Here is a 27,652-nt window from a genome sequence, read left to right on the forward strand (position 1 = left end):
TATTTGTAAGGCCTCCTCAGACAGCCATTTTGCTTTTTTGCATTTCTTTTCCATGGGGACGGTCTTAATCCCTGTCTCCTCTACAATGTCACGCACTTCCGTCCATAGTTCATCAGACACTCTGTCTTATCAGATCATATTATCCCCTCTCTTTTGAACCTCCCTCCCATTTCCCTCCCCATCCCACACCTCTAGGTTGATACCGAGCCCCTGTTTTGAGTTTCCTGAGCCATACATTAAATTTCTGTTGGCTTGACTTGTAATACAATTACTTCCTTGTTTTTCTTGGATTCAGAATTCTGGTTTATAGAATATATGTAGAGAATGCCAAATTATTGCTTTCTGTAACAGTATATGTTATTCTACATCTACAGTAACCCTTGGTATTGTCAGACCCTTAAATTTTCGCAAATCTCATAAGTGTGTAGTGGTATCTCATTGTAGTTCTTTTATTTAAAAAAATATTTATTTATTTATTTATTTTTGGTGGCACCAGCTGTTGTGGCGTGCGGGCTTCTCTGTAGTTGTGGCTCACAGCCTCAGTAGCCTCAGTCCCAGGTTCTAGAGCACAGGCTAAATAGTTGTGGCCCGTGGACTTAGTTGCCCCACAGCATGTGGGATCCATAAGCTTTGGAAGGTGATTTCCTAACCACTGGACCACCAGAGAAATCCCTCCTTGTGGTTTAGATTAATTTACGTTTTCCTTATTCTTAATAAGGTTTATAATCTTTTATAGCCATTTGTTTATCCTCTTATAAAATACCTTTTCATGTCTTTTGCCCATTTTTCTATGGGATTGTTTAGTTTTTCTTAGGTTTGTAGGAATTATAAATATGAGTCTCAGTTCTTGTTTATTACATGTATGCAAATATTTTAAGGTGCCATTTTGGGCAGAGACCTAAAGGGAATGGAGTGAGCTGTGGGGATAGTTGAATGAAGGGTATTACAGGCCGAATGAACAGCAATAACATACAAAGACCTTGAGCTAGGAGTAGTTTTGAAATGTTGCAGGAGCAACAAAGGAAGCTTATGTGAGGTTGGAAAGGAGAGGGGTAGAAGGATCGCAGGAAGAAAATGAAGCAAAATGAAAAAAACAACTCATGGAATATTATTAAAGTACAGGCTATAATATCCATTTCTTGCTATTGCTACCAATATGTAAAAATGGAATACGGTGAAGGAAAAGAACTAGAATATGATCAAATGAAAAGAGTAATAATAGGATTGTGGATAATTTTGTCCTATATTTGTTATTATATATCAAAAACAATGTTAAAAGTACATTTAATTTTATTTACTCATTTTTGGCTCTGCCGGGTCTTTGTTGCTGCACGGGCTTTTCTCGGCCTGTGGTGAGCGGGGCTCCTCTCGAGTTGCGGTTCCTGTGGCGGCTCTTGTTGTGAAGCACAGGCTCTAGGGCACTTGGACTTCAGTAGTTGTGGCTCCTGGCCTCTAGAGCACAGGCTCAATAGTTGTTGCGCACAAGCTTAGTTGTTCCACGTCATGTGGGATCTTCCTGGACCAGGCATTGAACCCGTGTCTTCTGTGTTGGCAGGCAGATTCTTTCTGAGCCATCTGGGAAGTCCCTAAAAGTATATTTAAAAAGAGAAAAGATTTACAAGTAGATAGTACAGTTAAGTTAAAAAAATTAATCTTCAGAAAGATAACCTTGAAGCTGGCTCTTACTCTCAGGCATTGTTATATAGAAACTCTGTATTAGTTTCCTATTGCTACCATAACCAGTTACCTTAAAGTTTGTGGTGTAAAACATTGTTATCTTGCAGTTCTGGAGGTCCGAATTCTAAAATCAAGGTGTTGGCAGGGTATATTCCTTTTGGAAGCACTGGAGAAGAGTTCATTTTCTTCTTTTCCCACTTTCTAGAAGATGTCTGTGTTCTTGGCTCCTGGTCCCTTACTCTGTTTCAAAGTCAGTAGCATTGCATCTTCAAAACTCTCTCTCTCTCTGACCTCTGCTTCTGTTGTCATATCACCTTCTCTAACTCTGATATTCTTGCCTTCCTCTTATGAACACCTTTGTGATTTCTCTAGCCCACTTGGATAATCCAAGATGATCTTCCCATCTCAATATTCTTCACATCTACAAAAAGTCCCTTTTGGCATGTGATGTAACATATTCACAGGTTGCAGGGACGTTCTCGGAGGGCCCTTATTCTATCTACTGTAGACTTGAAAGTTGAGAATAAAAAGTTCACTATCCCTGTTTCTTAGGGTTTGATGAAGGAGGAATTATAAGTACAGATAGAGAGAACCCTTATTAACAGAGAAGAAGCTTGGTGAATGTCTTATCTTAATTTTGAATATTCTACATCTGCCATAGAGGGACAGCTTAAAGGTAGTCTTAAACATGATATGAAAGATCACTAGAAACTTTTAAGTCATATTTCATGTAGTTGATGACTTGAGAGAGAGGATTGTGCTTTTTTAGAAGACTGGTTTGAATTTTGTGTGCTTAACAACTGAAATACATTCAACAGTCTTCATCTATGAAATGGGAATTGTTGTTGTTCAGTTGCTCAGTCATGTCCCACTGTCTGTGACCCCATGGACTGCAGCACGCCAGGTTTCCCTGTCCTTCACCATCTCTTGGAGCTTGCTCAAACTCATGTCCATTGAGCTGGTGATGCCATCTGTCGTCCCCTTCTCCTCCTGCCTTCAATCTTTCCCATCGTCAGGGTCTTTAATGAGTCAGCTCTTTGTATCAGGTGACCAAAGTGTTGGAGCTTCAGCATCAGTCCTTCTAATGAATATTCAGGATTGATTTCCTTTAGGATTGACTGGTTTGATCTTCTTGCAGTCCAAGAGACTCTCAAAAGTCTTCTCCAACACCACAGCTTAAAAGCATCAATTCTTCAGTGTTCAGCCTTCTTTATGATCCAACTCTCACATCCATACATGACCACTGAAAAAACCATAAGTTTGACTGTATGGATCTTTGTTGGCAAGGTAATGTCTCTGCTTTTTAATATGCTGTCTAGGTTTGACATAGCTTTTCTTCCAAGGAGCAGGCGTCTTTTAATTTTGTGGCTTGCAGTCACCATCTGCAGTGATTTTGGAGCCCAAGAAAATAAAGTCTGTCAGGAGTAGTAGTACTTAATTCACAAAGATTTTTGTAAGAATTATAAGATACAATATAAATACACATACACATATATACACATATAACAAACTGATACTTAGTATCTGGCATATAGCAGGTAGTCTTCTTGCAATTCAGTGCTTTTGTGACACAATGGTAGGGAAGTGTTAGCAAAGTTAAGGTGAGAGGCTTGTGCTGGAGGTTTTGCCAGAGGCAGCTGCACATCTTACTTGTTAGAAGCTGTCTAACTCTAGTGTGTGCTTGGCTCTACCAGACTGACCTTTTCTTCTTTTTCTGCCTTAAGAAAAGTCTATTGCTGTTCTTTCAGCATAATTATTCTTGAATCTTCCCTTTTTCTTCATGGTTAGCCTAAATGCTGACCATCTCATGCATTCATTCAACAAATATTTATCGAATGCCTTGTATCAGTAGAGACTCAGCACTGGAGACAGAGATAAATGAGAAAAGGGGTGTCCTCAAGGAGTTGCAGTTTCAATGCAAAGACAGGTCAACAGCTGCACTGTAATGAATAAGCTTTATGTTAAAAGGTTCAGCAGAGCTCTGTGGAATCATAGAGGAGGTAGTGCTTACCTAGGTCTAAAAGTGTAAGGGAAAGTTTCATTGATAAAATTGTGTAAGACCTGAGTCTTAAAAATAGCTGGATAGGAGAGTGTGGTGGGAAATGGAAAGGAGAGGGAAAGAGAGGAGACAGAGGGAGAGAGAGGGTGAGGGAGAGAGAGGGAGGGGAGAGAAGCGGGAGAGAAGAAGAAAGAGAAGGAGAAACAGAGGAATGGGCATTCCCTATGGTACAGGGAACCATATGTACAGATGCGTGAGAGGGTGTTGGATGAGCTGTGGGTATTTAGGTGTGGCTAGGGTGAAAGGTGCCTGTGGGAAAGTCATAGGAAAATGAGCTTAGAAAAGTAAGCAGGGCCAGACTTTGAAGGCCCTTATATTCCATACCAAAGAATTTGGACTTTATCTTATAGGTAGTATAGAACTCCTGAAACATAGTATGCTAAAGCAGTATGATTAGATTAAAGACTCAAAGCAGCAGGAAAGGTAGGAAAATAAGATGGATCTCTGGGGAAATTTTTAGGAAGAAAAAAATGACTTAGCATGTAAAGCCTAAGGTGAGTTTGTGACATGAAGATAAAAAAGTTTCTGCTGGATTTTGTTATTGAGAAGAGTTTAACAAGACATATCTTTAGTGAATGGGTTGGAAATCATATTACAGTAGGTTGAAGAGTGGATGAGAGGTGAGAGTGTAGAGACTACAAATATAGACCACTCTTAGAACATTTTCTGTGAGGGAAAAGTGAGAGGTAGCAAAAGAGAGGGACATAGATCTGAGAAACATATATATATATTTTTTTTTTTAAGACAGAGGAATCTGGGACTTTCCTGGTGGTCCAATGGCTAAGACTCTGTGCTTCCAATGCAGGGGACCTAAGTTTGATCCTGATCAGGGAACTAGGTGCCCCCAACTAAAGATCTTGCATGCCATAAGTAAGACCTGGCACAGCCAAATAAATAAGTAAATATTTTAAAAATCATAAAAGCAGAAGAGTTGAACACGTGATATTTTGGTGAAGGTGATAAAGCAGAGATAAGATTGAATATATGGGAGGGTGTGATTTGATGGAACAGGGAAGTAATGTGTTTGCAGGTGAGAGGAACTGTTAACCCAACCTTTGTCTAACACTTGAAAGAAGATGAGTTTGAAGAACAATGTAGGTTGGAAAATCGGGTGAGATCAGACTTCTTTTTCTCTGGTAGAAGGCAGTTGTAATAGAAGAGGTGTATAGAGTGATCACTGTGTGAAATGGGAAGGGCCACTGATCAGAGGCATATAAATGATTTACTAATAAGATAGTGAATGTCAGTGAAGGTTAGAGACTTACAGATTTGCAGTGGCACAGATTCCTAGCTCGTTATAATTTTCTTTAGCAGCACTCAGCAGTTGTGGTATGGGAACAGAGGAAGCAGATGGTTGGATGACTTTCCATGGTTGAAGAGATGTACTGAGCTGGTGTGGTAGAAGAAACAGCAAGGAGCTGGGTAGAGATATTGGTAAGAAAGTGGTAAGAAAGTGCTCAACACTGAGGACATAAGTTGAGTGAATTATGACACATTCATATAAAAACTCTTACAGTTATTAAAATTTATGTTTATAAAGTGCTTATTTTATAGTATTAAAGCAATAAAAGTGCTATAGGTTGTACAAAGATTTAGTAATGATCAACTGTAGTACTCTAGGGGTTGTCTTGGGCATAATGATGAAAAAACCTCTCGAAGCCAAGAGTCTTGGTTGCCCGTGTTAACACATAGACAGTCATTCGACAGGGATTATTATCTCTGCTTTACAGGTGAAGAAAATGAGATTTAGCAAAGGTGACTGTTCAGGGTTATAAATTTGGTGAATGGCAGAGTAATAACTATTACAGTACTTATTGAGTAGTTACTGTGTCAGGCATTATTTTATTTAAATAGTCTTATTGAATATTTTCCTCACATATTGCTCAAATTTTCATTTCTCAGTTAAGAAAACAGACTCAGGAACGTAATAATATAAGCAATAGATAACTATCAAAATATGATCCCAACAAGTGCTTTTAAAAGTTCAAGAGAAGAGGGAGGTCATGGGTGGATGAAGGACTTTGGAGATGATATTTGAACTTAGACTATGAAGGATAGGTGGTTGTTGTTTTAATTGCTAGATTGTGTCTGACTCTTTTGTGATCCCATGGGCTGTAGCCCACCAGATTCCTCTGTTCATGGGGTTTCCCAGGCAAGTATTCTTGGAGTGAGTTGCCATTTCCTTCTTCAGGGGATCTTCCCAACCTAGGGACTGAACCCACGTCTCCTACATTGGCAGGCAGATTCTTTACCACTGAGCCACCTGGGAAGCCCATGAAGGACAGGTAGGATAGTCTTTTTTTGGGCAGCTGGGGGAGTTTCTTTGATTTACATTTTCCACATTAAGAAAAGGTTCTCTATAATAGTCTAGTATACATGTTTCAGGAGGAGGCAATGGCAACCCACTCCAGTACTCTCGCCTGGAAAATCCCATGGACTGAGGAGCCTGGTAGGCTGCAGTCCATGGGGTCGCTAAGAGTTGGACACAACTGAGCGACTTCACTTTCACTTTCCACTTTCATGCATTGGAGAAGGAAATGGCAGCCCACTCTAGTGTTCTTGCCTGGAGAATCTCAGGGATGGGGGAGCCTGATGGGCTGCCGTCTGTGGGGTCGCATAGAGTCGGACACGACTGAAGCGACTCAGCAGCAGCAGCGGCGTATCATGTTTCTGGGGCCTTTTGCTCAGATTAAAAAAAAAAAATTATTTTTGCTTATTGTTAGTGAAAAGACCAAGGCTATCTATAGATGTCATAAGGACTCAACATAATTTCCAGATCTTAAGTGTATTGGGTTCAAGACTGCTTTAGAAGGAATGGAAGAAATTTCCTTCCAGTCAGCTTTGCTAGTTGACTCATGAACTCCTTAGTAGGTCTTCTAGGACAGGTTTCAAATATAAATATGAATCAGTCTATTTATCTACATATTAATCTTAGGTTATTTTTCTCCTTACACAGTAATTTTTATCCGGGTATTATTTTACGTTGGTTAATAGAAAACACTTCATTTAAAACAACAATGAAAAGGCCACCAAAAATTAGTTTTTTTCATGCTGAATTGAAATGGTGAAAAATAAGGACTTTTTAAGGTTTAAAATTCCGTAAACCTTGCTGCTGCTGCTAAGTCGCTTCAGTTGTGTCCGACTCTGTGCGACCCCATAGACGGTAGCCCACCAGGCTCCCCTGTCCCTGGGATTCTCCAGGCAAGAACACTGGAGTGGGTTGCCATTTCCTTCTCCAATGCATGAAAGTGAGAAGTGAAAGTGAAGTTGCTCAGTCGTGTCCGACCGTTAGCGACCCCATGGACTGCAGCCCACCAGGCTCCTCCATCCATGGGATTTTCCAGGCAAGAGTACTGGAGTGGGGTGCCATTGCCTTCTCCGCCGTAAACCTTGAAGTAGGTTTAAATTTCCTTTGCTCCAGTCTTGACACTTTCCTTCTATTGTTTTAGTGGAAGAAACATTTAAATATAGAATATTTTACATTAAGGAATCTTCAAGAACACATCAGAAAGGATTTAGTAAGTATGATCTCACATTACTCATAGTAGGAGTTGTTCTGTGTGGATTTATTGTTTATCAAGTTTTATATTTGGAGATGCCTATAATTGCTGTCCAAGCAGTCCATTCTGAAGGAGATCAGCCCTGGGATTTCTTTGGAAGGAATGATGCTAAAGCTGAAACTCCAGTACTTTGGCCACCTCATGTAAAGAGTTGACTCACTGGAAAAGACTCTGATGCTGGGAGGGATTGGGGGCAGGAGGAGAAGGGGACGACAGAGGATGAGATGGCTGGATGGCATCACCAACTCGATGGACGTGAGTCTGAGTGAACTCCAGGAGTTGGTGATGGACAAGGAGGCCTGGCGTGCTGCGATTCATGGGGTCACAAAGAGTTGGACACGGCTGAGCAACTGAACTGAGCTGAACTGATAATTGCTGTCTGTAAATTTCTGCAAAGTAGTCACCATTGCAGTCTGCTCATTTTTAGATCAAGTCAGTATGTAATAGATTGTGGCTTCAAATGAGTACTTGATACTTTGTAATACAGGACTCATCTGGTAACTGCAAAGAAGTAAAGATAAAACAATTTAATGAGCTGTGTAAAGGTAGCTTCCATAGGGAAGGCACATTTTGAAAACAACTATGAAAAACTTACAGATTTGAGAAGAAATTAAAAATCTTTATAGTCTTTTAACCATAAAAGAAGTTGAATTAGTGATTAAAGAAATACACCCTACTAAAAACAATTCCAGGTCCATATATTTTTTAAAATCATGATTAAAAAAAAAAACTTTAGAAATTTACCAGCTTAACCATTTTTAAGTGTGTAATTCAGTAGAGTTAAGCATGTTCACATTATTATAGAACATATCTCCAGGACTTTTTCATCTTGCAGATCTGAAATGCTGTACCCATTAAACAATTCCCTTTTCTGCCTCACCTTGGCACCTGGTAACCGTGATTCTACTTCATGTTACTATGAATTTGACTACTTTAGATACCTCATATAAGAAGAATCATACAGTATTTGTCTATGAGTGCTTATTCACTTCCTATAATATCCTTGCTGCTGCTGCTAAGTCACTTCAGTCGTGTCCGACTCTGTGCGACCCCATGGACGGCAGCCCACCAGGCTCCCCCGTCCCTGGGATTCTCCAGGCAAGAACACTGGAGTGGGTTGCCATTTCCTTTTCCAATGCATGAAAATGAAAAGTGAAAGTGAAGTCGCTCAGTCGTGTCCGACCCTCAGCGACCCCATGGACTGCAGCCTACCAGGCTCCTCCGTCCATAGGATTTTCCAGGCAAGAGTACTGGAGTGGAGTGCCATTGCCTTCTCCGGATTCATCAATTTTGTAGACTGTGACATGTTTTCCTTCCTTCTTAAGGCTAATATTTCATTGTATATATATGCCACATTTTCTTTATCCATGCATCTCTCGGGACATTAGGGTTCTTTTCACTGGTGGCAGTTGTGAATAGTGCTGTTGTGAAGGTAGGTATCCAGTATCTCTTTTGAGACCTTGCTTTCAATTCTTTTGGATATATACTCAGATTGGAATTGTTGGATCAAATGGTATTTCTTTTTAAATTCTTTTTTTAGTTATTTATTTTTTTCTTTTAATTTTTAAATTTTCGGGTGCTGTACTGCACATCATGTAGGATCTTGGTTCCCTCACCAGGGATTGACCTGTGACCCTGGCAGTGGATGTGCAGAGTCTTAACCACTGTATCTCCAGAGAAGTCCCGCAAATGGTATTTCTATTTTTAATTTTTTGAGGTACCTCCATACTGTTTTCCCTAGTGGTTGGACCATTTTACAATCCTACCAACAGTGCACCAACAGAAGGGTTCCAGCTTCTCTAGACCCTCACCAACACTTGTGTTATTTTCTGTTTTGTTTTTAATAGTAGCCACCCTTATCAGACTTATGAGTTCAGACTTTACAAGTTAGTTCTTGTAAACAAGAAACAAAACATTCATGGCAAACATTCTAGCAAACATTCATGGATAATTATAACTTTAGATAAATTCTTCTAGAGTCTAGAAAAATAATTATGCATTTGAATGTTCTGGGTATTTTGTATAAATGGAATCATAAATTTTTGTCCTTTTATGTCTGGTTTATTTCATTTGGCATGATGTTTCCAAGATTTATCCATTTTGTAGCATGTATCAGAACTTCATTCCTTTTTGTGGTTGAATACTGTTCCTTTATATGTATATATTACTTTTTGTATATCTATCAGTCTGTTGATGGACACTTGTTTTCACAACAAATATAATTTTAAAAAGATGTAATTTACTATAGCAGCAACAGCAATTTAAAAAATACCTAGGAACAAAATCAGCACAAGATATTCATGACCTTTTATGGAGAAGACTATAAAATTTTATTGAAAGACATTAGAAAATATCTAAATAAATTGGGATACCATATTAATGAACAGGAAGACTCAGTATCATAAAAAACATTAGTTCTTTCCAAATGAATTTATAAGTTCAGTACAATTCTATTTAATAATAGGATATTTCATTTAACTTGACAACCTCTGTCCAAAATTTACATAGGAGAGCAAACTGCCAATAAAAATTAGGAGAATTTTTTAGATAGTGTGACTTCTAAAGCCATACTATTTGAACACTGTAATATTGGCACAGAATAGACCACAATGGAGCAGAATAGAGGCCAGAAACAGAACCTCTTCATGTAAGGAAATTTAATATATGACAGTGAGAGTTTTGCAGATGAGTGAAGAAATAATGGACTGACTAAACAGTCTAAATGGTAATGAAACAATGGGATATCTATATGAAAACAATGGAATTTCTATTCACAGCATATATACAAGTAAGAAAGTGAAAGTGTTAGTTGCTCTGTAGTAATTAAAGATGTAAATATGAAAAACTTTTAGAAATAATTTGTAATTTGAATGATAAAGGAAAATACTAACAAATATATCTATTATCAAAATTAAAAAATGTACAGTTGTTAAAAGAAAACATGAAATGAAATATACCCTATCATCTAGGAGAAAATGTTTGTAAAACACTTAACTAAAAAGAATAGAGACTTTCCTGGTGGTCCAGTGGTTAAGACTCTGCCTTGCAATGCAGGGAATGCAGATTCAATCCCTGTGGGGGAACTAAGATCCCACATGCCTCGGGGCAACTACTGAGCCCTCTTGCCACAGTTAAGACCTGGCACAGCCAAAAATAAATAAAATATATATAAATTTTAAAGAATTAATATGCAGATATACAAATAATATTTTATAAACCAATAATAATGATAGTGGACTGGAAATTCATAGAAGAAGAAATGCAAGTGAACTATAAACATGAAGAAGTCTTTAATCTTAGTCATGGAAATGCAAATTAAAACCTCAAATAATACATTATACTTGTCATTTTGGTAAGGAGGTGGAATAATGGAAGCTCTCATGTACTGCTGTGGGAAGTGGAGTATCACTTGAAACTCCACTTTAGAAGATGGTTTAGAAGTATCTGACATAGTGTATACCCTAGGGAAACTTGAGAAGGTGGGCAAGAGTTTGTGTGTGTAACAATATGAGAAAATTCGTAGCAATATTATTTGTTAAAGCAAAAAACTGCAAACTTCTCAAAAGGCATCAATAATAGAGTGAAGGAATTGTAGAATATTTATGTAGTAGTAGGGAACAGTGAAAATAACCACAGCTACATGTAATTGCCAACATCCATTGGATCATAGAAAAAGCAAGAGAATTCCAGAAAAACATCTGCTTCATTGACTATGCTAAGGCCTTTGACTATGTGGATCACAACAAACTGTGGAAAAAATTCTTAAAGAGATGGGAATACCAGGCCACCTTACCTGCCTCCTGAGAAACATGTATGCAGGTCAAGAAGCAACTGTTAGAACCAGACATGGAACAATTGGACTGGTTCCAAATTGGGAAGGGAGTACATTAAGGCTGTATATTGTTGCCTGGCTTATTTAACTTATATGCAGAATACATTATGCAAAGTTCCAGGCTGGATGAATCACAAACTAGAATCAAGGTTGCTGGGAGAAATACCAATAACTTCAGAGATGCAGATGACACCGCCCTTACTGCGGAAAGCGAAGAGGAATTAAAGAGCCTGTTGATGAAGGTGAAAGAGGAGAGTGAAAAAGTTGGCTTAAAACTCAACATTCAAAAAACCAAGATCAGTCCCATCACTTCCTGGCAAGTAAATGGGGAAACAATGGAAACAGTGACAGACTTTATTTTCTTGGCCTCCAAAATCACTGCAGATGGTGACTGTAGCCATGAAATTAAAAGATGTTTGCTCCTTGGAAGAAAAGTTATGACCAACCTAGACAGCATATTAAAAAGCAGAGACATTACTTTGCCGACAAAGGTCCATGTAGTCAAAGCTATGGTTTTTCCAGTGGTCATGTATAGATGTGAGAGTTGGACCATAAAGAAGGCTGAGCGCTGAAGAATTGATGCTTTTGAACTGTGGTGTTGGAGAAGACTCTTCAGAGTCCCCTGGACTGCAAGGAGATCAAACCAATCAATCCAAAAGGAAATCAGTCCTGAGTATTCATTGGAACGAATGATGCTGAAGCTGAAGGTCCAATACTTCAGTAAAAACCTGATGCAAAGAGCTGACTCATTAGAAAAGACCATGTTGCTGAGAAAGACTGAAGGCAGGAGGAGAAGGGGATAGCAGAAGACAAGATGATTGGATAGCATCACTGACTCAATGGACATGAGTTTGAACAAGCTCCAGGAGATGGTGAAGGACAGGGAAGCCTGGCGTGCTATAGTCCGTGGGGTTGTAAAGAGTCAGACACGATTGAGCAGCTGAACAACAACAATACATGTGTCAATATAAATGAATCTTAAAGACATGTACAGAGTGAAATGCTGTGGAATGATTCTTCCTTCTGAAAGTTATGAAGAGACAAAATATTTTAGGAGATGGAGCCTCTGGGGGAAAATAATAAGGGAATTTGGGAGATTTAAAAAGCAGTGGCAGGGGAAGAAAAGTTTGGCAAGGAATCTGAAAAGGAACAGCCAGACATACAACTAAGTATAACTGAAAAAGATCAAGACCAGGTAGTTTTTCTGTCATATATACAATTGTAGTACTGGCGACTTCATTTTCACTTTTCACTTTCATGCATTGGAGAAGGAAATGGCAACCCACTCCAGTGTTATTGCCTGGAGAATCCCAGGGACGGGGGAGCCTAGTGGGCTGCCGTCTACGGGGTCGCACAGAGTCAGACACGACTGAAGTGACTTAGCAGCAACAGCAGCAGTACTGGGTTGAAGGTAAGGCTTGAATCGAAACACATCACTCTTTCTGTGATTGGTCTTTATGTGTGTATGTTTTTATATTTTCTTTGTTATGAGGTTACAGAAGGTCTATTAAAAAGGCCTGATATAAGTCTGTTTTAAATTGGAATTTTAAAAGTAACTTTGTTTGCCTTCTTTTCTATTATTGAGATATAATTCACATGCTGTTATAGTCATCATTTTAAAATATACAATTCAGTAGCTTTTAATATATTCATAAAGTTATGCAGCCAACTAATTCCAGAACACCAAAAAATGTAGGAATTTCCCTGGTGGTCCAGTGGTTAAGAGTCTGCATTTCTACTTCAGGGGACATGGGAACTAAGATCCCACATGCTGCATGTAGCACAGAGCACCCCTCCAAAATGTTGTAAACCTTGTAGCCTTAGCAGTTACTCTCTATTCTGCTTACCCAAGCCCATAGCAACCACTGACCTACTCCTGTCTCTATGGATTTGCCTGTTCTGGACATTTCATATAAATGGAATGATGCAGTGTATAGTCATTTGTGTTTGACTTCTTTCAGATAGCAAAATGTTTTCAAAGTTCATCTATTCGTAGCATATATCAGTACTTCAGTTCTTCTTATGGCTGAGTAATATTCCACTTTATGTATCTACCACATTTGTTTAAGTGGTAAAGAATCCGCCTGCCAATACAGGAGACACAAGAGATACAGGTTCGATCACTGGGTTGGAAAGATCCTGGATAAGGAAGTGGCAACCCACTCCAGTATTCTTGCCTGGAAAGTTCCATGGACAGAGAAGCCTGGTGGGCTACAGTTCATGGGATTGCAAAGAGTCAGACATGACTGACTGAACACACGTTTGGTTTTCCTTCATCAGTTGATAGATATTTGGGTTGTTTCTACTTTTCAGCTCTTATGAAGAATGCTGCTATGGACATACATGTGCAGAATTTTTAATTTTCAGTTTTCTTGGGTAAATACCTTGGAGTGGAATTGCTGAGTCATATGGTAACTTTATGTTTAAGTTTTTGAGGAACTGCCAAACTGTTTTCCACAGTGGCTGCTGCATGATCTTACATCCTTGCCAGCAACGTACAACGGTTCCATTTCTTTTGCATCCTCATCAACACTGTTATCTGTCATTTTTATTGTAGACATTCTAGCAGATGTGAAGTAGTATCTCATTGTAGTTTTGACTTATGTTTTCTTGATGACTAGTGAAGTTGAGCATTTTTCATGTACATATTGGACATTTGTATATCTTCTTTGCTGAAATGTCTGTTCAATATTTTATTCCCTGTGGGGGCTAGTCTAGGTAGAATTGTTTTCTAAATTTTTTATTTATTTATTGACTTTTGACTGTGCTGGGTCTTCATTGCTACAGACTTTTTTCTAGTTGCAGTAAGCAGGGTCTACTCTAGTTGCGGTGAGTGGGGACTATTCTCTAGTTGCGGTGCACAGGCTTCTCATTGCCATGGCTTCTCTTATTGTGGAGCACGGGCTCCAGGGCATGTGGGCTTTAGTAGCTGTGGCATGTGGGCTCAGTGGTATGGCTCCCCAACTGTAGAATACAGGCTCAGTTGTAGCACACAGGCCTAGTTGCTCCGCAGTGTGTGGGATCTTCCCAGATCAGGGATCGAACCCATATCAACTGCGTTGGTAGGCAGACTGGTCACCACTGAGCCACCAGATAATTGTTTACTTAATTTCAGTTTTGATTATTAATTGCTAGTGCATAGGAATTCATATGACTTTTTCTTTACTAACTAAATTGTTAATAGTGGTTTCTTTGGGGATATGATTATAGGAGGCTTACACTTTTTTTTTAAGTTCCTGTTAGGAACTAGGCTGCATAGCAGGAAGTGAGCAACAGATGAGCAAGCCAAGCTTTATCTGCAGCTCCCCGTAGTTCCCCACTGCTTTTATGACTGCCTAAAACATATTTCCCTGCCCTCCCTCCCTTCCATAGAAAAATTGTCTTCCATGAAACTGGTCCCTGGTGCCAAAAAGGTTGGGGACCACTGCATTATCAAGTTGAGGAAAATCCCTTCTGCTCCTAGTTTGTTGAGTGTTTTATGTTGAAAGATTGTTTGATTTTTGTCAAGTGCTTTTTCTGCATCTATTGTGATGACTAAACCTTTATTCTTTTATTTTGTTAATAAGGTATATGTCATTGATTTCTGTTTGTTGAACCAACCTTGCATTCCTGGACCAAATCTCACCTAGTCATGGTGTATGATCCTTTTTATGTTTTGTTGGAATTGGTTTGCTAGTATTTAGTTGAGGATTTTTGTATCTTTGTTCCTATTGGGATATTGGATCCATAGTTTTCTTCTCTTTTGTTGTCTTTTTCTGGTATTGGTGTCAGATACAATGAGTTGGAAGGAGTTCCCTCCTCTGTTTTGCTAATTCCTCTTTCCCCCTAATGGACAATCCTAGTTGTCTTCACCTGTGGCGGATTCATTTTGATATTTGGCAAAACTAATACAATTATGTAAAGTTTAAAAATAAAATTAAAAAAAAAATTTTAGTGTTATTTTTTTGGTTCTTTTTTTTTTTTTAAATAAACACCTAAAAATACTTTATGGTCTTCATAATTGCATTTAGTGCACCAATTGGGAGTATGATTCATGGTACACAGCAAACTTTAAATGAAATCTACCTAAGATACTGTCTTTCTTGGATAGTCAAGTACAAGGACAGGAGGAACTATTTAGATGTAATCAAACATTTTATAGGTAAGACAAGAGAGTTTAAGAGGATTGTTCAAGGTTACATTACTAGATTATGGCCAAGCTTGGAGATTTTATTTTAGACCTGTAGCTTTCTTTGTGTTTGTGAGCAATACTAAGAAATAGTATTCTGTTTAGTTGAATGGAATATGTCTAAAACTTATCATGTTATAATCATCATTTTTCTAATGGAGAAGTCCTTAGAAATATAATGAATTCATTGCTATCAGGAAGATATTATTGGAATCTTCAATCAATTTTAACTGAAGGAATTGCTATTTACCTAAATTATATCATGTGAGTGGACAAAAAAATAAAGTCAGTGTCAAAATAAATTGAAATCTGAAGGAACTCTTGGCACTAGGTTGGGGAAAGGAACAAAGGGAACAGAAATCACATTACTATTTCAACCTAAATGGTTTTTTTTTAATATTAAAAAAGTCCGAGGTTTATTTAGCATTTTAACTGAGGCGCTAATGAGAGTAAAAGAAGAACATGAAGATCAATCCCACATTCAACTTTAAGGAGTCTTGTGATAGTGAAAGCACTCAGACTAACAATTTTGAAAGTATGAAATGCCTTATGTTTACAACACACAGAAAATACTATACGGATTTTCTGTCCAAAGGAGATAGTCTCAATATCTGCAAAATCTTTCCAATCTGAAGACTCCTAACACCCATGGTTCTGCTGTTTTTCCCAATTCTAACCAGGAACTCGGGACAAAACAAGTAGTACAGAAAGCTTTTCTAGGCAGAAGAGTCTCTGCTGCTGCTGTTTAGTCACAAAGTCTGACTCTTTGCGACCCCATGGACTGTAGCCCACCAGGCTCCTCTGTCCATGGGATTTTCCAGGCAAGAATACTGGAGTGGATTACCATTTCCATCTCCACAACATAAATATTTTAACTTTTAATTATTAATTAAATGTTACTTCCATTAACTGTTAATTTTTTTTGTTTTTGCTTATGAGACAGTCTTTCAGAAAATACATTTTCAAAGAAAAAAATAAACAATATACTTTTAAGAAAATAACATATGTTTCTAAAGATAAAATCATAACTTCAATTTTACTGAGCCAAGAAGCTGAACTAGAAGTACTTGCTGGAAATTGTGGTTTTCTGTCTCAATGTCAATAACGTACAAATGAAATTCTGTGTTGTGATTGGCTTATGTCCTGTCTTCATTCAGAGATTAGTTTTGTCAGCAATATCTGATTTGGGATTGGAATTTATCTCACAAAGCAGGTTGTTTTTTGGGACATAGGAAAGGGTCAGTGTTACTAATGAGCATGCTACAGAGAGAAAATTTCAGTGGAGAAAAATAGCATTTGTTCATGCATGAACAAAATTGTGCTGTAATTCAGTGTTGTATGCCAAATAGCCTGTGAAGTCTGGATTGGAGTGTGGCAGCTGGGGGTGGGGGGTTGTGTTTAATCATTATCTTTGAAAAAGAAGTTGGTTAAAGGTGTCAATTGTTTTTCTTTTAGAAAGATGAAATGTTTTTGTTTCTTTATCTCCTGTTTTCATAATTTTATTTTTAGGTTTTCAAAAAGCTGAAGATTTAAGTAAAATTGTTTTTCTTCCTTCTGAATAGTTGTTTTTTTCCTCTGGATAGTCTGATCCACCAGTTATTCTTTTCTAAGCATTTTTCTATATCTAACATTATATCAGCATCCACAGTAGTTCTAGCTCTTTTTAAAAAGTTCTCTAAAATGAAATAGGTTTATCAGTTTTAGGAACTGTATTTTTATTTATTATTATTTATTTAATATTTATTTATATATTTTTGATTGCATCGGGTCTTAGTTGCAGCACACAGGATCTTTGTTGTGGTGCTAGGGCTTCACAGTAGTTGTAATTTGTGGACTCTGTAGTTTGTGGGCTTAGTTGCCCCTTGGCATGTGGGATCTTAGTTCCCTGACCAGGGATTGAACCCATGTCCCCTGCATTGGTAGGCGGATTCTTAAACACTGGACCACCAGCGAAGTCCCTAGGGACTGAATTTTAATAGAATTATTTAGTTTTATTACTTTTGTATTTCTTCAACCCTCCCTGGTGGCTCAGACGGTAAAGCGTCTGCCTACAATGCGGGAGACCCGGATTCGATTCCTGGGTCAGAAAGATCGCCTGGAGAAGGAAATGGCAACCCACTCCAGTATTCTTGCCTGGAAAATCCCAAGGACGGAGAAACCTGGTAGGCTACAGTCCATGGGGTTGCAAAGAGTCGGACACGACTGAGCAACTTCACTCACTTTTGTATTTAAAACCTTGTATAATTTCAGATTATTCACAAATACATGTACTGGGAATTTTTCTCTTGTTCCCTGGTTCCTTAGCAGTGGTTAGTAACTGGTGCTTTCATGTTGCCAGAAATTCAGAGTAATTTTTTAATAAAATGGTCATCTAAAGTACCATGGTTAAAACTTCATTCAGGTAGTCAGAATTTATCATCTGATGAAATATTTCAGATCTGTTATGTGTACTTGATAACATCGTTTGCCTTTGATAATGGAGGTGGTGGTTTAGTTGCTAAGTCGTGTCCAACTTTTGTGACCCCATGGACTGTAGCCTGCCAGGCTCCTCTGTCCATGAGATTTTCCAGGCAAGAATACTGGAGTGGGTTGCCATTTCCTTCTCCAGTGGATCTTCCCCACCCAGGAATTGAACCCTGGTCTTCTGCATTGCAGGCAGATTCTTTCCCAACTGAGCTACAAGGGAAGCCTTTGACAATACTTCACAAGATAATTTCTTTATTTACTTGGTATTATTTACACAGTACTCTCAATAACATATGGCAAAAGCTTATATAAATGAAACATTTTTCTTAAACTGATAATTTTTAGGTCAAGGATATTCGTAGAAGATAGAATTTAAAAAAACAAATATAAGAGGTTGATACAGAAAGATTTAAAGTACGCATTGCTAGTTCCTTTCTTACTTTTAGGTGATTGATCAGAATCAATATCTAAATATAGCTTAAATGAGTTAACTGTAAAGAGGAAACATGAATTAGTAGTAGTTTGTTTCTTCTTTGTCTTTATTAAGTTAAAAAGTTTCTGATCTACTAGTTTGCCATCTCTAGTTATACTAAACTGCCAGTAACAGTTGACTAATCCAGAGGTCCTAGGGACTTTTTTCCAAATATAGAGATGACTGCTTTTATGTTTGCCTTTTGGTTCTGCATATGTTACTTAGGTCTGGTTTGGTGGTAACTTAAATATCCTGTTAATGTCTAATATTTTTGGTGTCCACTGTGTCACCTCTAGGTAAGAAAAAAACCTTTTTCTCTACCTTTATATGTTCAGTTACTGGGGATTTAAAATTAAATTCACAATTGCCAGATTAAGAAAGGAAAAGGTTTACCCCTCGTGCACAGGAGTGTCACAGAAAAGAAGTGAAAACCCAAAGCAGCAGTTAGGCCTAAGAGCTTGTATGCCATATTTTTTCTTTTAAATTGGACTATAATTGATACATAACATTATGTTAGTTTCAGATATGCAGTATAATGATTTGATATGTTGTGAAGTGATCACAATAAGTCTAGTTAGCCTCTATCACCATGTATAGTTACAAATTTTTTTCTCATGATGATAACTTTTAAGACTTTTTCTCCTAGTAACTTTCGAATATACTATATAGTGTTATTGACTGTGGTCATCATGCTGTACATTACATTTCCAGGACTTATTTATTTTATACCTGGAAGTTTGTATCTTTTCACCACCTTCACCCATTTCGCTCGACTCTCATTCCTTGCCTCTGGCAGTCACCAATCTGTTCTATGAGTTATGTTTTTTTCTTTTTCTTTCAGATTCTACATACAAGTGAGATCATAGAGTATTTGTCTGTCTGTTTTATTTCACTCAGCATAATGCCTTCAAGGTCCATCCATGTTGCCACAGATGGCATGGTTATTTTCTTTTTATGACTGAATAATATTCCATTATATATGTGTATGTGTGTGTATGTGTGTGTGTGTATATATATATATTTGGCTGTGCCATGTGGCTTGTGGGATTAAGATCCCTGACTAGGGATCGAACCCAGGCCACAGCAGTGAAAGCCTGAAAGCACCGAGTCCTAACCACTGGACCTCCAGGGAATTCCCTCCATTGTATATGTTTTCTTTATCTATGCATCCATCTGTGGACATTTAGATTGTTTCTGTATCTTGGCTATTGTAAATAATGGTGCAGTGTACATGGGGCTCCTTCTGTCTTTTTGAGTGAATATTTGTTTTTGGGTAAATACCCAGAAGTGGAGATGCTGGTTTGTACATCAATTCTATTTTTCATTTTTTAAGGAATCTTAATACTGTTTTCTATAGTTGCTGTACCAGTTTAGATTCCTTACTGACAATTCATGAGGGCTTTCTTTTCTCCACATCCTTGCCAACACTTGTTATTTCTTGTCGTTTTGTTTATTTATTTTTGGCTGTTCTAGGTGTTTGTTGCTGCATGGGCTTTTTCTCTGGTTGCAGTGTGTGGGCTTCTTACTACAGTTGCCTCTCTTGTGAGCACAGGCTCTAGGGCATTTGGGCCTGCGTAGTTGTGGCTCCTGGCTCTATACCACAGGCTCAGTGGTGTGGCTTATGTGCTTAGTTGCTCTGTAGCATATGTGGGATCTTCCCAGATCAGGCATCAAACCCATGTCTAATGCATTGGCAGGTGGATTCTTTACCACTAAACTCCCAGGGAAGCTGTTTTGTCTTTTTCATAATAGCCATTTTAACAGGTGTGATATCTATTGTAGTTTTATTTGGATTTCCTTGATAATTAGTGATGTTGAGCACCTTTTCGTGTAACAGCTATCCATATGTCTTTTTGAAAAAGTGGCTGTGCAGATCCTCTGCCCATTTTTTATCAGATTTTTTGCTATTGAGTTGCATAACTTTTTAATATATTTTAGATATTAATCTCTTATAAGATATATAATTTGCAAATATTTTCTCCCATTCAGTTGGTTGCTTTTTCATTTTGTTGATGGCTTTCTTTGCTGTACAGAAGCTTTTTAGTTTGATGTAGTCCCAGTTGTTGATTTTTGCTTTTGTTGCCTTTGCTTTGGTGTCAAATCCAAAAAACCATCACCAAGACTTATGTCAAGGACCTTACCTTCTGTTTTTTTCTGGCAATTTTATGGTTTCAGCTCTTATGTGTGATTGTTTAATCCATTTTAAAAATGTTTATTTATTTGGCTGTACTGGGTCTTAGTTGCAGCATGCAGGATCTTGAGTTGTGGCATGTGAACTCTTAGTTGTAACATGTAGGCTCCAGTTCCCTGACCAGGGATTGAACCCAGGGCCCCTGCATTGGGAGCATGGTGTCTTGGCCACTGAACCACCAGGGAAGTCCCTCTGCTGTTTCTTAATTGCCTTAGCTCATAATAATGCTCATGCCAGAGTGGCATATTTTGATCCCCTTCACTGAGGCATGTTTTGTTCTATAACACATCTGGCCTTCTGAATAGGGTGTCAGATCAGAATCTGAGCCTCTTCTTTATCCTAGCTCACTCGCTCTCTTTTTTTTTTTTTTGGTTTAACAATTCAGTTATATATAAACCTTTTGTACATGAACAAAAAGTGGTGATAAGAAAAAAAAAATCCCTTTTTAAACACAGGCCTGATTAAATTAGCAGTTCTTAAGCTTTTTGGTTTGGGGCCTTTACACTCTTAAACATTATTGAAGACCCTAAAGAGTTTTTGTTTATGGAAGTTATATCTATTGTTACTATGTTAGAAACTAAAACTGGGAAAATTTGAAAATGATTACCTTATTCATTTAAAAATAACAGTAACAAAACTATTACATGTAACATAAATGAAATATTTCAAATGAAAAATAATTTCTAAATAAAATTTAGTTAGAAGAATGGCATTGGTTTTCTTTTTTTTCAAATCTATTTAATCTCTGGTTAATAAAGGGCAGATGGATTCTTATATCTGCTTCTTTCATATGTTGTGATATGTTGTTTTGGTTGAAGTTTATGAAGAATAATCTAGTCTCATACAGATACTTAGTTGCAAAAGGAAGGAACATTTTAACATAATTAATTTAGTGTTTAAGCTCTTCCTTGACACTACAGCAAAACTTTAATAGTTTCTTAAAGGTTAGTTGAAATGTGGAATCAAAAACCACATCCGGCTTCCTTTGTGGTCCAGTGGTTAAGAATTCACCTTGCAGTGCAAGGGACACTAGTTCCGTCCCTGGTCCAGGAAGATCCTTCATGCCATGGAGCAACTAAGCCCATGTGCGCAACTACTGAAGCCTTTGTGGCTAGAGCCCGTGATCTGCAACAAGAGAAGCCACCACAGTGAGAAGCCCGTGCACTGCAATGACCCGTGATCTGCAACAAGAGAAGCCACCACAGTGAGAAGCCCGTGCACTGCAATGAAGAGTTGTCCTTGTTCGCCACAAACAGAGAAAGCCCATGCGCAGCAGCAACGAAGACCTACCACAGCCAAATAACTAAATAAATCTTAAAGGGAATTTCCTGGTTCAGTGGTTAAGACTGCACTTCCAATGCAGGGGGAGTGGGTTTGATCCCTGGTCTGGGAATAAGATCCCCCATGCTGCACAGCACAGCTGGGGAAAAAAAAAAAAACGTATCAAACAACTTTCAAACTGTTATTATATTATAGTTCGTTGGTCTGTCTTGTACTTTAGTGGATTTCTTAGCCATGCATGATTTTAAAATATCATAACTTGTTGTAGTCCATTTGGGTTACCGTAACAAGAATATTTTAGACAAGGTAGCTTATCAACAGCCGAGATTTATTGTTCACAGTTCTGGAGGCTGAGAAATCTATAATCAGGGTGCCATCAGATTTGGTATCTGGTGAGAACTCAGTTTCACATTCATAGGTGGCTATGCTTTCTGAGTCCTTATGTGGTAGAAGAGGGGTCTAGACCACTCTAAGGGAGGTCTGGACCACTAAGGGAGGTCTCTGGGGTCTTCTTTTATAAGGATCCTGATCCCATTAATGAAGGCTACATCCTCATGACCTAATCACCTCCCAGAGACCCCCACCTCCAAATAACATCATATTGGGAGTTAGGGTTTAACATATGAATTTTGTGGGCATATGTTAGGCTGTACCCTGCAGGCCTGCAAGCCCTGCCTGTTCTTGCCCCACTTAAAGACGGAAGAAAGAGCTTGGAGTCAGCGACAGAGATATCAATAGTTTCATAGGTGGGTGAATCTTACATAGACAGCAGATGGCTACTGGAGGAAGGGGAGGTGGGTGATTCACATCATGTTGGTTACCGGGGAAACCAACAGAGGGGCATATGCCTTTGATAAGCTATCACAGTGGAGATAAGTCTGATTTAAAGATTGAAACAATCACTAGCTGGCGTGGAGCAGGTGATTGATTAGATTCTATTATTAACACGGAAAATCAATCATGTGAATAAGGTGCAGGTGAAGCAGGGACTGGATGGCCTGGTCATATACAATACACACAGTCAGCCTGTAGCGGACTTTTTGAGAATATTGGCTGACTTAATTAGGTAGGTCTTCCACATGTTTTCACATTTAATTCTGCAATATTAAGTAATCATATTAATACCACTGTTGAGCTCAGTAGAAAAGTTTTAAAGTATTGGGACACTTTCAAGTTTTTCAGAAGTTGTAATATTCTTTTGAAAGCTTAATTTTGTTATAATGGCTGCAAATACTATCCATAGTTTTCTGTAAAGTGAGAGCCTTTATTTTTAAGAAAAATGTCTGCTAAATACACTTAATAATTATAGTTTGTTAGCCATTTTTAAAGTTAAAAATAGAATTCTGTGGAGAAAATAGCTTGCAAGTCAATCACTTAAGTGTTTTTCTTCAACATAACTGTCATATTACGTTGTGCAGAACTGCTTTATATGTATTTTTCATTTTGCCACACAGAATATTAAAAAAATATTAAGGTCAAGGTTTATAAAATTTTAGGTATGTATATTTTAATAATAAAATAAATATAGCGATGTAATAAAATATTTTACTACTTTATGTTGGACATTTTTGAGTCCAACTGACTTTTTTGTAAAACTCAGATGTGTGATATAATAAAGAATTGAGTGACTAGACTGATAAAATAGTACAGTTTAATTCCACGGCTTTTATTTATCTTCTATCCAGTATACTTATACACTCTCGGTGAACCATAACTAAGTAAAAAAGGAAATACTAATATGGAAATAGTTTTGATTTCTATGTTCCCTGAGAAAAGCCTCGGGGGCTCTCGGGGGCTTGTGGACACACTGTGAAAGCTGCTGCACTGGCAGCAGGAGGAGAGTGCTTTCTGTGTCAGGACAGTTTTAGTGGGAATCACCTTAGCCATTTATTTGGTCCTGTGTAGGAAAACCAAAGGAAAAGATTATGATTGTGCAGGTAAAAAAATTGTTCTAGTATATACAAAATATAAGATTTATAATTTTAACCATTTTAAGCATGCAGTTCAGTGGCATTAAGTAAATTCATGATGTTGTGCAACCAATACCACCATCCATTTCCAGAATTTGTCATCATCCCTAACAGAAACTCAGTACCTTTTAGGCAGTAATTCCTCCGTTCTCCCTATCCCACAGATCCTGGTAACCTCTATTCTACTTTTTGTCTCTATTAATTTGCCTCTGCTGGGAACATCATTTAAGCTGTTTATCTTAACAGTGTTTATCTTTTTTTGTCTGGTTTATTCCACTTTGCATTATGTGTTCAGGATTTGTTCATGTTGTCGCTTGTGTCAGAATTGCATTCTTTATTAAGGCTGAATAATATTCCCTTTATTTGTATACCACATGTTGTTGGTCTGTTCTGTTGATGGAGTCAGCTTGTTTCTGTCTTTGGCTATTGCGAATAATGCTGCTATGAGCATTGGTGTACAAGTATCTCTTTGAGCCCTTGCTTTGAATTCTTTTGGGTATATACTAGAAGTGAAATTGCTGGATAATCTGGTAATTTTATATGTTTAACTTTTTAAGGAACCACAGCATCTGTACCATTTTTACATTCCCACCAGCAGTGTACCAGAGTTCCAATTTCTTCAGATTTTTGCCATCACTTGCTGTTTTGTTATTTTGATAATAGCCATCCAGTTCCCTAATAACCAATGATAATCTTTTCATGTGTTTATTGGTCTATTGTGTATCTTCTTTGGAGAAATATCTATTCATGTCCTTTGCCTATTTTTTCAGATTGAGTTGTTTGTTTATTAGCTCTAGTAGTTTTTTGTTTTATTTTTGATTGAGATTTTCTATATTTAGAATATGTCATCTGCAAATAGAGGTAGTTTTGCCTTTTTTTTCTTTCCATGCTGCCTGACTTGCAGGATCTTAGTTCCCTGATCAGGGAGGGATTGAACCCAGGCCATCTCAGTGAATGTACTGAATCTTAACCACTGGACCACCACGGTATTCTCTTGCTTTTTAATTTCCAATTTGGATGCCTTTTCTTTCTTTTTCTTGCCTAATTTCTGGCTGGAACCTCCAGTCCCATCCAACTTTTACGTCATTTTACTCAGGTTTCAAAGTCCTGTGAGAAGAGATTCAGTTTGCTTTATTCAAATTATGTGTCCATCCCTGAATCCCTTAGCCTTGGGGATAACAGGAAACCTTGATTTATCAAGACATGTACAGGGAAGGAGTCATTCTACCAGGTGAAAGGGCAGTACTGTTAAAAAGAAGGGCAGATGGCTGCTCAACAGCCAAAAACAAACAAACTGCCATTCACTCCAAGGCCCTTTTTGGTCGCAATTGATTGGGGCAAATCCAGGATTAGAACCCAAGTCCTTTGATTCATAGGCCAGTAGCTTTGTTCTGTATTCTAGCAGTTCTTTGTTATACATTAACCATGAATTAATTTTCTTAGAATGCTCAGTTCACTTGGTTTGAATGTTCTTTATTACCAGTTGCCACAATTTAATAAGGCTTTTAAGCATCATTTTCTGTTACACAGAAAAAAATTTGTTGGATAATATTGAATTCTTTTATAAGCCCTTATGTTAATCTAAAAGTTTATGTTCAATATGTGTATATGGCATTTCATGTTAAGTTTTTATTTTCTCTCCAGTAAGAATTGCTCATGGCATGTATCAAAACTTCATTTTGGCATTTGCATTTAAACATTTCTCTATTTTATTTATTTAGGATGTTGACTTATGAAGGGATGACCACTTTCATTCAAAAGCATCTCCCAAAGCATGTTGTAGATTATTTTCTTAAGAAAGGATCATTCCTTCCTGTATAAGAAAGAGGTAGTCTTTGAAGTGGTTAAAATGTAGCTCCAACCCTTATTAGGGCTTCTCTGGTGGCTCAGCTGGAACAGAATCTGCCTGCAATATGGGAGACCTGGGTTTGATCCTTAGGTTGGGAAGATCCCCTGGAGAAGGAAAAGGCTACCCACTCCAGTATTCTGGCCTGGAGAATTCCATGGACTATATATAGCCCATGGGGTTGCAAAGAGTCAGACACGACTGAGTGACTTTCACTTCACTTCCAATCCTTATTAGTTGGGCATGGGCTATCTAATCTTTTTGTGCTTCAGTTTTGTATTTGTAACGTGGATATAATAATAGTATTTCCTTTATAAGATTATTGTGAGGGTCAGATTAACTAATATGTGTAAAGCACTTAGAACAATGCTTGTTATATAGTAAGTAAACACTCAGTGAATATTAGCATATGTCCCCACTGGAGAGGCATCTTGGTCCCAGTATTTTTCATTAAGCTCCATACAGCAAGATTTGTAGTATTTGTTTGCTTTGATAGACTTAGGGTGAATTAGTATACCAGGAGGGCTTCCCTGGTGGCTCAGATGGTAAGGAATTCACCTTCAATGTGGAAGTCCTGGGTTCAGTCCCTGGGTTGGGAAGATCCCCTGGGGAGGGCAGAGCAACCCACTCCAGTATTCTTGCCTGGAGAATCCCTATGGAGAGAGGGGCCTGACGGGCTTCAGTCCATGGAGTCGCAGAGTTGAACATGACTGAGCGACTAAGCACAGTATACCAGGAAATTTCATTACTAACTCAACAAAATACTCAGGAGCTTCTGACATTTATTAGAAACTGTATTAGGTACTGAGGTTACAATGATGACTAGTGTACACTTCTTACTAGGAGCTTGTAGTCTACTGGGAATCACAAAAGAGCAAGATATTAATAGAGACTGACCGGTACTATAATAAGAATAAGCAAGCAGGTTATCAAATATAGGGACACTGAGTCTTGCCAGGAGAGAGAGGGCATTTGAGAAGTTTCCTTGAAGAGGTGTTGAGAATGAATTACATATAGGATTTACCATGTAGAAATTGGGTGGCTGAAGATAAGATTTGGAGGTCTACAACATGAAACTACCCCTGTGAAGTGTACAGAACATAGTGTTGCAAACTTACTGTATACAGGTAGCTATGAGTGAAGCAGACTATATATTTTAAACATGTGCTACACTAGCAAAATCAAAATGATAGCTGATAACTTGGCCTTAGGTATCTTGGGAGACCCTAGGGAGTAGTTTTTGCTTTGTAGCAATATGGGTTTAGGATTTTCAGACCTTCAGTTTTTTAAGAGAAGCCTGAAATTAAGATTTTGATGTCATTTCAGTTTAGTCGCTCAGTCGTGTCTGACTCTTTGCTACCCATGGACTACAGCAAACCAGGCTTCCCTGTCCATTACCAACTCCTGGAGCTTGCTTGAACTCATGTCCATCGAATCAGTGATGCCATCCAACCATCTAATTCTCTGTCATCCCCTTCTCCCACTTTCAATCTTTCCTAGCATCAGGGTCTTTTCTAATGAGTCAGTTCTTCACGTCAGGTGGCCAATGTATTGGAGCTTCAGCTTCAGCCTCAGTCCTTCCCATGAATATTCAGGACTGATTTCCTCTAGGATTGACTGGTTTGATCACCTTGCAGTCCAAGGAACCCTCAAGAGTCTTCTCCAACACCACAGTTCAAAAACATCAATTCTTTGGTACTCAGCTTTCTTTATAGTCCAACTCTCACATCCATCCATCACTACTGGTAAAACCATAGCTTTGACTAGATGGACCTTTGTCTGCAAAATAATGTCTCTGCTTTTTAATATGCTGTGTAGGTTGTTCATAACTTTTCTTCCAAGGAGCAAGTGTCTTCTAATTTCATGGCTGGAGTCACCATCTGCAGTGGTTGTGGAGCCCCCCAAAATAAAGTCTCTCACTGTTTCCACTGTTTCCCCATCTATTTGCCATGAAGTGATGGGACCAGATGCTGTGATCTTAGTTTTCTGAATGTTGAGCTTTAAGCCAACTTTTTCACACTCCTCTCTCACTTTCATCAACAGGCTCTTTAGTTCTTCTTCTCTTTCTGCCATAAAGGTGGTGTCATCTGGCTATTGATATTTCTCCCGGCAGTCTCGATTCCAGCTTGT

The 27,652-nt window shown here is 38.1% G+C and overlaps 1 protein-coding gene across 5 annotated transcripts in view; it reads left to right on the forward strand.

Moving 5' to 3' along the window:
• PIK3R3 (phosphoinositide-3-kinase regulatory subunit 3) overlaps positions 1 to 27,652 on the forward strand; it is a 275,432-nt gene that overhangs the window by 190,879 nt on the left and 56,901 nt on the right. Inside the window, exon 1 of one of the 5 annotated variants that reach the window (XM_055586001.1) lies at positions 5,062 to 5,170. The exons of the other annotated variants lie outside the window; for them this stretch is intronic. The gene's annotated coding sequence lies outside the window, so the exon portion shown is untranslated. Of the gene's footprint in view, positions 1 to 5,061; positions 5,171 to 27,652 lie in introns of those variants that run through there. 5 annotated transcript variants of the gene reach the window in all.

This window comes from Bubalus kerabau, chromosome 6, assembly GCF_029407905.1.
Source record: "Bubalus kerabau isolate K-KA32 ecotype Philippines breed swamp buffalo chromosome 6, PCC_UOA_SB_1v2, whole genome shotgun sequence".
Lineage (NCBI taxonomy): Eukaryota > Metazoa > Chordata > Mammalia > Artiodactyla > Bovidae > Bubalus > Bubalus kerabau.